The sequence below is a fragment of the Microchirus variegatus genome (assembly GCF_963457635.1).
Source record: "Microchirus variegatus genome assembly, chromosome: 22".
NCBI classification, from domain to species: Eukaryota; Metazoa; Chordata; class Actinopteri; order Pleuronectiformes; family Soleidae; genus Microchirus; species Microchirus variegatus.
In genome coordinates this window covers 9472200-9487211 of record NC_139823.1, presented here as the reverse complement: position 1 = coordinate 9487211, position 15012 = coordinate 9472200, and the positions used below count along the sequence as shown (strand labels likewise).

General features: G+C 39.9%; 1 protein-coding gene across 3 annotated transcripts in view; it reads right to left on the bottom strand.

The window, feature by feature from the left end:
* Positions 1-15012, bottom strand: part of erbb4b (erb-b2 receptor tyrosine kinase 4b) — a gene marked incomplete at both ends in the record, with an annotated part of 268165 nt that overhangs the window by 102666 nt on the left and 150487 nt on the right. The window lies entirely within an intron of this gene.

The window sequence follows — 15012 nt, the reverse complement described above, 5'->3', positions numbered from 1 at the left end:
AAAGTAATTGTTTGCTCGCACAGATTACATTTTGGGCACATATGCAACTAAAATGGTTGCAATTTCAAGACCTGAAATATATTACTTAATTACTTAAAGGTACAATATGTAGTATTTATGGGTTTATATAACCCAAAATCCACTTTTTTATACATATTATGTGCTCCTGCATTGTCTAGTCGCTGTATAATAGTTTTTGTTTCATTTTCGTAGTGTTTCAAAAAGTCATGTAAAATAACATGACCGCGGACCGCGGTTGCATAGCCACTGTTAGCAGCGAGACACCATGTTTCTACCGGAGCCTGTAAGGAAAAACGCGAGAGACCAAAACAAGCGTCTCTTTACTTGTAGCGGAAGTCCCGCCTCCTCTCTCCGCTTCGTCTGCTACGGCCGCGGTAGCTCGCCCTCTCCCTCACCTCACGAACCTCATCTTCTGACACGGAGAAAGACGACGAGGACGACATTTGACCAGCTGCGGATACCGTAGCGCTCAGGGAAGGGAGGGGGTGAGCAAAGCAGCAGGTCTTTGTTGTAAATTTCAGCCTCTCCTCTAGATGGCACTATAAACTACTTATTTTCCCCTTTGGGAAATAAGTAGTTTATAATGCCAGCAGACGAAGCGGAGAGAGAGGAGGCGGGACTTCCGCTACAAGTAAAGAGACGCTTGTTTTGTTCTCTCGCGTTTGTCCTTACAGGCTCCGGTAGAAACATGGCGTCTCGCTGCTAACAGTGGCTATGCAACCGCGGTCCGTGGTCATGTTATTTAACATGACTTTTTGAAACAGTACGAAAATGAAACTATTATACAGCGACTAGACAATGCAGGAGCACATAATATGTATAAAAAAGTGGATTTTGGGTTATATAAACCCATAAATACTACATATTGTACCTTTAAATTAAAGTAATATTAAGATACTGTTATATTAGGGTCACGCTAATTTGGCTTGTATATAAATATCTTGGCTTTCTCCACTTTCTAATCATTACTCTCCTCAATGAAAGCTCAAGTTAAATAAGTCTTATATGGTGCACCTTGACTGAAATGTTTCATATCTCATATTCATATTGAGTTCCATAAAATTCAAGGAACTGTCTGCATCAACAATGACTCTATCCTGTGAAATCCTTTAGACTCACTTTTCTAGTAGAGGTCTCTCTCCTCTCACCCCCTGTGCTCCTCTGCCCTGACTCCTACAGGTCAATAGTGATTATTATTAGTGTATTATTATAATTATTATCCACTGATGATAATCATACGTGAATGAGCTCAGCTCCTGGTGCACGGTGTGTATCCATGCGTAAATTGAGAAACACAGCTGATGCTCCGGAAGTTAGTCCATGCGTAAAAAGAGTGCACTGCACACTTATAAACACTTATAAACAACCAGGGCCTTCACAACTCACTCAGACTAACTAGCTAGCTTAGTAGCCGTGTTCTTTTAGAGCTGGAATGTGACTTTTGACCGCAAAACAACAAGCTAGGTTTTTATTTTTCAAACAGGGAGCACTTGGTTCATTAATTACATGGGACTTTCTGCTGTTAGCTGTTAGCTGTTAGCTGTTAGCTGGAGCTAACTAGCTGTTACTAGCAGCAGTGATGAATACTTACTGCAAAACTTTCTGATGTCCATTCTTCATTCACGCTATTCTGCTAAACTGCTGTGTTCGCTCTGTGTGCTTCAAGGTGCACACACACACGCTGCAGGAGTGCAAGCAAGGTCGGAGGGAAAACGTGGACTGGATTTTCAGTGACGTGGGCGTTCTCTATATGAACAAGTGGAATGGATTGGCGCACTGAAGGGGCTCTCTCTGCCTCACACTATGAAATGTAGGGAATTTATGATCATATTTAAGTGAATAATGATAGGTTACATTATTATTTATTTAAACTCAGATTATGGCCATTTTATATAGAATTTGTCGGCACTTTTTTTGTAACTTTTTTTTTGAATTTCGGGGGGGGCTTAAGAATATTTTAGGGGGGGCTTCAGACCCCCTAAAATAGGCCTAGTGACGCACACAACAAAGCCAAGTCGCATTGCTGATATTACAACCTCTGATACTTTCTTTTGAGCAGGCAGAATCAATTATACCCCACGGCCATCACAAACCAAGGCCATATGGGATGTAAGCTCCAACATGGGACAGCAAAATTTAATCAAGAATGTGTGGCAAAAGTCATGTATCTCACCATCATAATACACATCACCTCAGTGAATGTATTACAGTTGGACTTAAGGGGGAGAATTAATAATTTTCACCACATGCAGACTCTGTCTGAATGATTTGATTGAAAGGTCCAATTACAGCACTGAAGACACTGAAAGAGTCCCTTATGTTGATTTGTATTTGATTGAAATAAGGCGAAGAAGGAGCGAGTCCAAATAGATGCAAGAAAGCAACAGCGAGATGATGAAAAGCAAGAAGTAAAGACAGCGAGGCCCGGTAGCAGATTTCCATTATATACAGAGCTTTTCTGCCTCCCTACAAAAACATTACAGACACAAGGCTGAAACCAATGACACACATAATCATACACGAGGCTCCCCCACCAGCACCATACAGAAACAGCCAAATGTAATATTGTCCCACAAAAGCCTGATAAATGATACTCTTTGGATAATACGTATACTGGTGGTATTACCTCCACAGGCCCCATCCTCCCCAACATCAGCATTTCCTTTCTATCTTTCAGACTGTGCGGTGGGAGTTAGAGAGAGAAATTAATCCAGTCTCTCACAGCAGGAGGGATATCGCTAGTAGGAGCCTGTGCCTAAAATTCAAATATTTTTTTACAATAGGATGCTGTTTGCAAAGTAGGGCAATGGACAAACCAGGACACAAATGAAAGCACCTGTGACACATAACGCCAGCAGGACATCTACAACCCTGGCTAAGCAGGATGCATGCACAAACACCAAGGCATTCACCGTTCAGTCTGAATTTATTTGTCGCCAAACTAGAGCATATTCAAGTTTAACGAACATCGCAAGACATGCATTACCAAGGCTTCAAAATGTGATTTTTAGTCAAGTGTTTAATTTACCAAAGCTGCCTGGCAAAGCCTATGTCTGGCTTCAAAGCTATGAAATCCACGGAGACATGGAGTGAATTTTCAAAAAAAAAATTCAGTAAAAGAAATTCAATCCACTGCTGATAAACAAATACTGGGATTTATTTCACGAAGATAAGCGGTAGGTAGAACGGTCACAACAGATGAAGGGGCACAAGATGACGACCTAAATAAAGAGCACAAAGAAAGTGTTTGGTTTTTTTTTTGTTAATTTTTTCCCCATCCATCATTGTAGGAATATTTGCTTCCTGCACTAAAACAAGGAATGTTGTCCACACGTGGCATTACAATTTTCTACAGACTTTCCTTTATTTGGTGAATCGGTTTGTTGCTTTTGCTGTTGTTGTTATTTTTTTTATTGATCCACCAACCTTTTCGACTCCTTGAATGTAGTATTCAAAGACTTGTCTATATTACTATCCAGGTTTTTTATGTGCATATCAAAAATTTGGCAAAAAAAAAACAAAAAACAGGCTGACTAAATGAAGAGTTTATTCTGCTTGTCTTTTTAATTGACCTTCTAAGACTGAAAAAAGCATTAAAAACAAAAAACATTGCCAAGACATTGACATTGATGGAAATAGAGATGCATGTACATATTGCTTTTGCTTGCCTTAACTGTCACACACACACATCACTCATACTTCAATCCACACACAACGTGGTGTTCTTGCCCAAGGAAAGTGGCGCTCAAACCACTAACATTCAACTCCTTTTTTTTAAGTTACTACACAAATGCAATGCTGTCCACTGTTTGATGATCACTGGAATGTTTGCCCATGAACAAATGCAAAGTTTTCCAAGGATTTATCCTGTAAGCAAAATGTAAACAACGAGGACAAATTGAATAAGCAGCTGCTTGTCCACGAAAGATTGATTCTTGTGCAGAATGCGTCAAAGCCAGCTGATATTGTTATTTCTAGCCGCGAACGAGAGGCATTCATAATCCCAAAACACGTTGGATAAACAGATGGAAAGAGCGACCGTTTCGACCCTGTCATAGCAAGTGACCCTCAGCATTACCCAGACTGCTTCTCCATTCTCTAATATGCTCGCACACATGGCGGGGTCGGTGCTGCACACCAACACACTCATTTGCAATAAGACATGATCAAGTTCAGATAGAGCTTAATTGACTCCTTGGTGACACTTTGCCCAGGGTAGGCACAGTGGATCCTATCAACATTTTGTTACAAAGAAAATATTACATAATACCCACAATAACATGCTAATCTCATGCAAGCGTTGCCTTCATTACAAGCGTATGCATGGCTTGCATATTTTGTTGTGTGCACTTGGTGGCCAGGGGCAGCTCAATGGTTAAATCCTGTTGTTGATTGTTTAGTGGGTAGAGAAAATGTCTTAATTAGTTTTTTCACGTAGCAGCAGCTCGTATTTCCTAAGTACTCCCTCCCCTTCTCGCCTCGTCCCGAGAGCAAACCCCGAGTGTCTCTGAATGAGAGTATGGTTTCAAAACAGCATAACCAGTCTCCTATAGTATCAACTTGCGTGACCGTTGGTGGAAAACAATATGAAAATCAGGGAGGCAGAACAAATGTATGCGGGGCAATTGTTTGATGGTAAGTGCTTGTTGTGATTTTTTCTTTTTTTTAATTTATTGCAGTGTGGGGATGAGTTTGATTAAGACTGGGAGGCGAACAGCAAACCAATGATTAGAAAAAAAAAAAAGCCATATTAATGAGTTTGTGAGGGAATTGGTGTTGTGTGCACTATTTAATGAAGAAATATGTAGGACAATAGCAGCAGTATAATAAATGGTTGATTTGCTCCAGTGTTGGGAGGACTGCATTATTGAATACCCCTACTAGGGTTTATTCTTCTGCATACTGAGGAAAAGATCCATGTGCTGGATTACTGCCATCAATACACACAAGAAAACACATTTGCTCAATGTCTAAACTTAGTTAATTATGCCTGCGAGGCTGTAGATAGGTACACATAAACATGACAAAAATCTGAGATATAGCAAGGCCAAACAGTCGGTTTGAACGCAGAAAGAAAGACAGAAAAATCAGAAAGAGATTCAGAAGGACACTCTGGCAATTGCAATAGACAGACAAGTATTCAATCAAAAAGACAGACGTTTCGACTCTCCTCATTCTGGGTTTTTCCCCCCTGGTTTTCCACTGTACTTTCTTATTGACTCTGAAAGCTGCAGTTTGGCATCAGCTCAATGTTATAGAGGGGAGACTCTGCAGGACGAGGAGTCTGCATTCTGGGTCAAAGAGGCTAAACGCAGGGGCAGATATCCTGCTGTATACCCTGGCAGCAGTGGAAGGCAGGAGTTAGTTGCTGGGTTGCACTCGACAGATAGATGGGCAGACATGCAGAGGACAACATGCACACACACACACACACACACACACAAAGACTTCCACATATACTTCAAGGTTGGCAGTAATGAGGCCTCGTTACTGTGTGGGCATTGAGTATCACTCAAATACCAGTTTGCTTTATCAGTGGTATTAAAACCAGAAGTCGACTCATTTTTAACAAAGTAAAAATTGGAGAAATATGGGTGGAAAATACCAGCACTGATTTGTTTTCTATTATTAGGGAATTGGACTTGTGTCAAAATTACCAAAGCAACACTTTTAGGAAGCAAACACTTTGAATTGAACAAACCAAAAGCCCGTGTCTACCTCCCGTCCATTGAGCTGTTGCAAAAGACAGAAAGAAAGAAGATCCATTTAACGAAATAAACTCACTCTGGAGCCACGAAATGTCTCAAATAAAATACAACACTGACAATAAGCTTTAGGAGAAAACATTTCCACAGTCCCTCTCCATTTATATCACTCATGTTGTACATGTGTGTCTGTGTTTACTTAAGATTTTCCAAATTATTCGTACTGGTGAAAAGATTTGGGTCTCAGACATGCATTTTTCCACTTTTATAAATAATAATAATACTTATGAATCAATCTGCCTTCAGAGGAGCATGTACGCTGTGATTTTGAAGTAATCTTCAGCTGAAAATGTACTGTATGTCACGGAACCACGTGTGTGTGCTGAGAAATAAAGTGAAAATTAAGAGCAGAGACTACATTGTACATGGCTGTCGCTCTGTTACAAGAGTTAACCTTCAATTACAAACATCATCGCACATTTGAGAGGTTGATAAACTTGTGAGTGCATGTGTGGCCTACAGTAATAGAAATGCATAGCATGCTTAATGTTTGGCTCTTTCAGCAAACGGATCCCATATATCTGTTGTGCTGTTGGGGGAATAGTTCTGAGATGGTAGGGAGACAATGATAATAATGTAAACCATTATGCTATAACCATAGCAGTCATCTCAACCTCACTTGAACACCGGTTGGCTTTTCGACAGTGTGTTAAACGGCACTTTGCACAACCACCATCAAAACAGCAAAATAAAGGTATATCATTTGGACGAACAGTGTTTTCCCTTCGGTAGAGTTCAAAGAATTTATACCAAGGTGCACTGGAGCTAAGTCAACATTTTACCGTTGATTGCGTATGCACACGGATGGAAACTTATACATGGAAACTTACACATTCAGTGAGCTATAACATGGTTACTGACATTCATGGCTGTGGGGCGGCAGAAGCACACAGCAAACATCAGTCGAGAGCAAACCCTTTTGAGAGCAGGAAGGCTGTGAGTAAAACATTAACACAGAAAAGGAGATAAAAGTATTGTGTTTTTAAACACAAGCCAAAACCAGACACTAGACATGCAGTATGACAAATGTATGGTCTGGAATATACATTTGTCAAACTTTTGAAAATTGGTCACATTGAAGCTTCTTGTCCAATGTCTACAATTGAATTTAAATAATTCTTAATCTTAAATTGCATTGATAATAAAACAATAAGTGTATATTTTAATCCTTTGTGCCATTCTGTAGGAGAAATGTTGTGCTCCTCTCTACGGTAGAAGACATGAGGGCATTGGCCACAGCCCCATCCCCCAAACATAAACACATATGCCTCTCCTCTGCCAGGGTAATTGCATTCACAGGCTGCAGATTAAATTTGGCCCATCCCTCACACAATTGTTTCCTACGAGTCTTTATGAAAAACGGGCCCGAGATTTAGGGATTATGGAATTATACTCGAGCAAGGCAAAGCATCTGCTTAAAGACAAGACGAGAAAAAAATCACGACATAGTGGTAATGGAGGGGGGGCATACTTGCTTATTTCCAACTTAAAACCGTGATAAAACCTTGGTAATCTGAGCTTTATGGATAGGGTGGAGCGAGAGAAAACCGTATTCTAATACCTTGAGATAAGAAATCTAAGCACAACAAAGGAAAAACAAATAGAAAACAGAAAAAAAGTGAGACAGAAAAGATTATCAAGGAGAGGTGGGTGATTAAAAAAAAAGAAAAAAAAAGAAAGAGAGTAAAGAGTAAAAGCACTGACAATTGCTGCTGCAGAGGGCCACTTAGCTTATCAAGCCTGACGTGTGATCAGTCTGCCATCTGAATTAAAAAGAGCCACAGTGTCTGAAATGTGCAAAACTGATCAGGGTCTGAGCAAGGCAGAGAGAAAGAAAAAGGAAATGTGGCAAGACTGAAAGGAGAGAGTGTATCTTACCAAAAGAGTACCACGTTAAGTCAGTGCCCTCATCACTGAGGCCTTGTTTTTCCAGGCTATACTGAGACACATTCTGTAACACAGTACAGACCATGACACAGCAACTCAACTCCACCTTTTCTTGCATCAACACGAGGTGAGAAAGTTCATCCAGAAGACTGGGCAGCAGAGTTCGAGTGAAACCCATGATGCCACAGAAGAGCTTTGACAGACTCTAGCCAAGTAGCAGGTGGCCTGCTTTCATCTGACGCCCTACCTCAACAGCAATGGCTGCAACTTTTGACGAGTTCCCCTGGTCACCCTTTGTCAAGTCATTTCTCAGAAGTGAGTGCCAAAGCTGCCGAATTTGTTTATGAGACACAATATCTTTTGAATTATTCGTTACAGAAACATTGGAGGGCGTGTGCATTGATGCAACACCCAGGAGATGCAAAAAAGTGTGCAGTAAAGCTGTTCAAGTATATGGAACTACTCCATCCAAATACAAATAAATGGTGAGAAAAAAAACAGCTATTGTCATAACAGGCCAAATATGTTTCCCCTTTACTGGTAAGAGTTGTAACAAGAGTACACCATCAGAGCTACTTACGAGACGGTCGAAGAACATCAGAAGAAACATTGCCTCACAAACACGTTCCCTGCAGCAGAACCAGGGAAGCTGCGTCTGGCAATTTCTGTAACCTTCCAAAACTAACAAGGCGTACAGAGGTGAGAAAGTTCTTTCTCATGTTCTCCATCGCCTTGCTTACACAACTTTTTCATGTCTACAGCTATTTCCAAAACTCCAGTAGTGACCTTTAGTCTTGGCAATTTATCAATATGTTTTAAATCTCTGTATTCTGCAGAGTCAAGATCAACACAGTGATGTTGAAACTTAGGAAATTTATAGTCTTGTTTGCTTGTAATTGCAACAGAATGGATTACATAAATTCCACATGAATTATAAAATACTTTGTACTTTGTATTACTTTTTAGATGCTAATCCAAATGTACTTTTTTATTCTGCATCAATTGTAGTCAACATTAAACACATGCAAATTAAGGATTAGTTAAATGTCCTGCTGTTTTTATTGTTATTTTTTCCCACTGTCCTCAAGGTAAGAGTGCATCCTGTGTATGAAGACAGGCATCATTGCATTGAGTGAAAACACAAGGTGGAGCAAATGCTTTCAGACCACAGCTATGACCAAACCAACCTCTCTATATGGGCAATAAAATGCACCCTCTGGTCTGGTTGTTGCAATAACGGAGTATAATAAAAAAAAAAGAAAAAAACTAAATATGATAGTATCATGGTGGTTTCACCTGGTAGTGGAGAAACCAAATGTGGTGGAAACTGACACCGAGCTCCAGAAAAATACCACACATGGATGCCCCCACAACAAATAAGCGTATTATCAAGTTGCAGCAGAGAAGTCAGGAAATGCTTTTTTTTTCAAACTTTTATTTGGTGAAGTCATGCCCAGTGTTGCATATAGTAACACCCACTGTATCTCTGTGGAGACCTGAGATGAACAGAAAAGCCCTTTTTCATGTCCCATTACCCACCACTGCCTCCATCAATAGCTGCTCCACTTACCCAAGGCTTTGGCCTAAGAGGCAAAAAATAAGCATATTAATTATTAAGCTGCCATGGGAGAAAGGTGGGGGAGGGGTGGCAGGGTTGGAGGGTAATACGTGTGGTTATGTGTGTGTCAGCACTGAGGCGGTGTTATTAAAGCGTTTTTTTTTCGGAGCACGGCTTCTGTTCATCTCACGGAAAGCACGAACTAATGCCAACAATTTAAATTTTTCCGTTCAAATTTGAACATTTCACACTTTACAGTGGACTGTCGTCAACAAGTGAAACAGGCTGAAAAGACCTACAGCTGACACACTGTTGTGGAGCTTGGAGTTCCTGTAAGGTATTGGTTCTCAAAGTGCGGAAACATTTCTTGCGGCCGGAAATGAATTACAGTTGATAGTTAATCCAGGAGCTACTAAGCTTATTAAATGTTTATTGGACATTACTGGATACAGACCAATAAGTGTAAACAAAAATTCTGGGTATTTACCTGGTTTCTATATGGTGAATTGTAGTGTATTATTGGGTTATAAGCTGGTAATAAGCAGGTAGCTACAGCCCCCAATTACTAGCTATTTACCCAGTAAATACGTTGTATCAGAAATGTGTTACTTGGTATTAACCTGTAATTAGAAGGTAAGAACAATGGCCAAAATACTGGGTAATTACCCAATAAATTATAAGAAGCATTATAAAGCGTTATTATATTAACGGTTAAATTACTTTATATTAACACTTATATTACTTAAAGGGATACTTCACTTATTTGAATGTGGCTTTGTATTGCTAGAATAGCAGTAGTATTTTTTAGAAAATGTGCTCAGTTTTTCACTGAGTTTTAAAAAATCTGTTTTCCATTTTCAAAATTTGCCCTACTGTGATGCAAAACGTGTCATTTGACTCACAGTAGGGCACATTTGGATAAGGGAAAACAGATTTTTTTGTAAGGTAAAGACTTACATGTCATATCAAAGTGATGACACTGAAAACACAAAGCAAAAGAACACCAGAACAGAATCAAAGGACACACTTCTGCCTGTGTGGTTTCCAGAATTGTTTATATTAATATGAAACACCTTATGTGTCAGCACTGAAACTGTTTTATCACTTAAAGTCCACAGGTGTCCATTTAGGCCTCATCACTAAGTTGATAGAAAGTGACGTTTCCCTCAGTGGTGTTTGAGGCCCACCAAACTGTCAGTCAGTTCCTATTTTATTTGCTTTCCCCACTCACTTTTCTCCTCCTCTGAGATGAGCACTGAGCAGCGCTGACATCAAAGACCTGTCTGAAACACAGTCTGGCCTTCGAAAAAATCAAAGCGAGAACTGCATGTCATGGGTGCAGAGCCGTGCCCCTGCCATGGCAACGCTGCAACGACAGCCAGGCAGCGACAGAAAATGAGCAGTGACGATCACAGCGAGTGTTTTGATGTACGGTCAACTTCTCATGAAGACAATAATAATGGATAAATATTAAATATAAGTTGCGGAATATACTGTGCAAACAAGAAAATAACCAAACTTAGACATTGTGTATGCAAATGATGTTACTTGTGCAGTATTATGTACTTTAAATAATCATTAAGGGAATTGGTATTAATATTGTGCAAAGATCTTTCAACATTACTATTCAAAGTGAACAGCTGTTCTAAATTAAATGTATAATCTTTTATAAATTAAACAACACACATTCAAATAATTGCCACGTATTCTTATATCAGTTCCACTTGTCATTCCCTTTAAAATCCAGGTGTGCCTGAATCAGGGACAGGCAGAAGTGAACGATCCTCTGCTGAGGAGACAGATCTGCCTGTGCGCGAGGTGAGGGTGCATGAGCGGAATAAATGCAAATGAAAAAAAAAAAAGTCAGAGCTGAAAAAAGTAGGAACGTTTAAGGGACTTGAAAGAAAGTCAGGTCAAAGTCAGGTTTGAAGTTAAGAAGTTAATGTGACGAGACAGGAGCGCACAGACTCACGTGATGTCACAATCGTTCTGAGTTTTTACAAACACACTGTGGTGCGAGAGACACGTTCTTTTGATTCTCAGCTGAATCAGCAGTGTAACATTTTACTCATGGAGCGGAGGAAGAGCAGCGGTAGCAACAGCAGCAGATATGAGTCCCGTATAACCTTGCCATCGAGTTGTGAAGGATGTGCCTGTTTGTCTCTGAGCTTAACGCAAACAGGCCCCGGCAGCCAGCGACCCCCTTTCCACACTAATGTAGTCCTTGGCCAGGGGGACCCACTGCTTCCACCGTCTACTGATCAGACGTCCCATCAACAACTCCATTAGACTGCACACGGCAAGGAAGTGCATCTTTGTGAGTGTATAGTGTAAGTGTATAGTGAGCACACCTATGTAGGCGTATCTAATTCACCATTTAAATTAGCATGAACATACTGGGCCATTGACTTTAGACCAGGTTTTTCTCGGTCCGTGGCAAAATGGCTTTCTGCAGCCTCAAGAAAGAAAAAGCACCAACAATGCATCACATGCCAATTTAAGACCAACGCACGGATAGGAGCATGGAGGAAGTGACAACTGCGTTGTTCGGAAACCAGCGATGACACAGATGAATTATCTAATTAACCGTCCTTAACATCTTACATGTATTCTTTCCCCATAATTAATGTTCTCTGATGTTATTGTCTCTTGAAGTACACTCCACTGATAATTTGACAGTAACAGACATAACACCCACCTAGGGACAAACTCTTTCATGTTGGCCTAAATGTAAAAAAAAAAAAAATAATAATAATAATTTTCCATTTTACAGATAATGCACATAGCAGTGCAACTTTCAGTTATCCTTATGTTGTTGTTGTTGGAGGAAATTAATGTTCCAGAACTAATTTTTACAGGTGTAGTTACATATACAGTATATATATACAGTATATGTGTGTGTGTTACCTGAGAAGCTAAACCCTGGTGGTAAATAGTATTTTAGTTAAGAATAAAGAGAGGCAGGGCCACATGGTTGGTGTAGTGGTTAGCACTTTCGCCTTTGCAGCAAGAAGACCTGGGTTCGTGATCTGATCGGAACAAGACCCTTTCTGCGTGGAGTTTGCATGTACACTCCAAAAACATGCAGATTTTGGGATTAGGCAAATTGGACACTCTGAATCAGGAGTCTCAAACTGGCGGCCCCCCCAATCGATTGCATGCGGCCCCCCCACTTAATATCATATTATGATGAAAACATGGCCCATGACTTCCCCGTCTTTTAAACACAGTGTGTAGCTGAGGCACAGCTGCCAGCGAGGTGATAGAATAATAATATATATGTATATGTATATTTATATGCTGTATATGTATATGCTCGCAATGTTTTTTTATAACAGTAAGAATAAGACATTTGGTCATAATTATCCCATTATTTAATGTATTATATACAACATATTACATATATATATATATACATATATATACGCTACAAATAGCAGTGGCCAAAGCGCCTCCTGGTACAAATTTTAATTACAGTTGTCCACACTTTTATTTATGTAATTTAAAATAAATGTCTGTTTTTGATATTAATACATTAATTTTGCATCATGAATAATATTATTAAGTATACTTGTGATATCATGATGCAAAATTGAATTTTTTTCCCCACTTTTTGTTCTCTAGGGTCAAGGCCATCCCCCTCTTGACCACAATAGATGCACATTGGCCCCCAGGTCATTTGAGACCCTTGCTCTACATAGTCCGTAGGTGTGAGAGTTGGATGTTTGTTTGTCTCGGGTTGAACAGGAAGTTGTAGCATTAATAATCAGTGTAGTTAAATAACAAAATAACAGTGAAAATATCTGGATCTCTGGGCTGGTTCTGTGGAGCTGCTGCACTGACACAGCAGCAGCAGCAGCATATGAAAATTCAAAACAAAAAAAGGAGGAAATATGCTAAATTATTACATGTGAGCATAATAGTTATTTTTAAACACTTAACGCAAGTGTTTTGCTCAGCCCTTAGAAACACGTGTGAATTTAAACAACCAGAGAGCAACTTAATCCCCAGCACACATGCTCAAGCAGACACAGTCACACTCAAGTCACTCTTATCCTGTCCCCTGTCTCCTGATGGAACAACAGAAGAGGTTTCAACTCTATGTGAACATCTCCCTGCTGATGTCGGAGCCACTGTTAGATCATTGCAGATCTTATCGTGATATAAACCATAGCCTGGGGGGGGGGGGGGGGGGGGTGGTGGTGGAAGTACTGAAGAGGGAGAGAATGTGTTTTGATTATTAATTGGCATTAAAATTCCTTCCACACCTACTTTAACTTTTAATGAGCTGAAAAAAAAAAAAGTTGACTCCCACTTCAAGAAGGCTGTAAAGGTTCCGTGTGGAAGGCAAATTGGTAGTAAAGGGCAAGTAGTCATGTTTAGGCGAGCTGGGAGATTTTTTTCTGGTGAGTGAGGCAGACGAGCAGGAGTGAAACACAGGTGAGGTTTGGCCTTGACAATATTTGGAATCACGCAAAGATATTCAGGAGTTTTTGGGCTTAGCCGATATTAATGATTTAATTTGACAGTCACTCAACACAAGTGAATTCAATTCATACGCTCGCGTTCTTGCATGCAAAACAAACAAAAAAAATACTGTTATTGGTCCGATCACAAGATTTCCAGTTAATTTATTTTTAAAAAATGCACACAGACTTCTGAAAGATCTGCTACTTTGACTTTTAGAAGAGCAGCATCAAACAGATAGTTTTGATATTTCTACATTTAAAGGTATAACCACATGTTCAAATGATATAAAAACAAAGACCAAAATACAATTCATATCCATCTTTAATACAGGGAAAAACATACTGAGCATACCGAGTCCAGTAATATTATTATTATTACTATTTTACACACACATGCACACAATTGGCAAAAATATATAGTGTAATATTATTATTATTATCTCCTTTCTTGGGGTAGGTTGTGCTGTTGAGCTCATTAATATTTCATAAAGCCTTCTGCTTATTAAATGTGAGCAGCAGATGTTAATGGGTCTATGGAAAAAAAGATAAGAAATAAAAGTATTATTAGTACTTTTTTTTCTAAAGGAGTGTTAAATAAAAAAAAGTTAGACATTGTGGAGGATATCGTTTTTTTTTGTGATGTGGAAAACTAAGAACATCCTTGGTGGAGGTAGCCAAATTTAATGAATACAAAACAATATATCAAAAAGCAAAAGACTACTTTACTACCATGCGTTGGAAGCATATTTAGTTGAGCACCAGTTGTCTGATGGAATAAACAGCAAACGGCTTGCTCTGATAGTCCCTCCATCTCTGTCACAAAGCAGTATTAAAGAGCAATCAATTAATGGCAGCCCTCACTGATGGCCCATTCCGGACTTCAATTTAACACGTGCCTCGTCACGGTCCACATTAGGGGCTCACAAATGTGACAATATGAATGTCATCCTTCAAAAACAAAGTCCCACTCGCTTCCCTTTTCGCGAAGTGGTGAAATATTGAGTGTGACACGGGAGTAATTGGATGGGAAGTAATCAATTAGGCGCACAAATGAAGGAGACCTGAGGTCTGTGCGCTGTCAAGGAAAAAAAGGCTTGACCGAGTCCCGGTGATGTGCACTGAGCCGGTCGCGTCTGCCTCCTGTGGCAGAGTTGCTCTTTCTTCTCCTTGAAGTTAGACAGTGAATGAAAGTCTCAGGGATCACAGAGGAGAGTAATTTTACACCCCACTCTTACCATTTCCGTTGTCTGGGGGAAACGACTGACTGAAATCGTCCCTTTCACCTTGCCCCTTTCCAACCCATTGTTCCCCC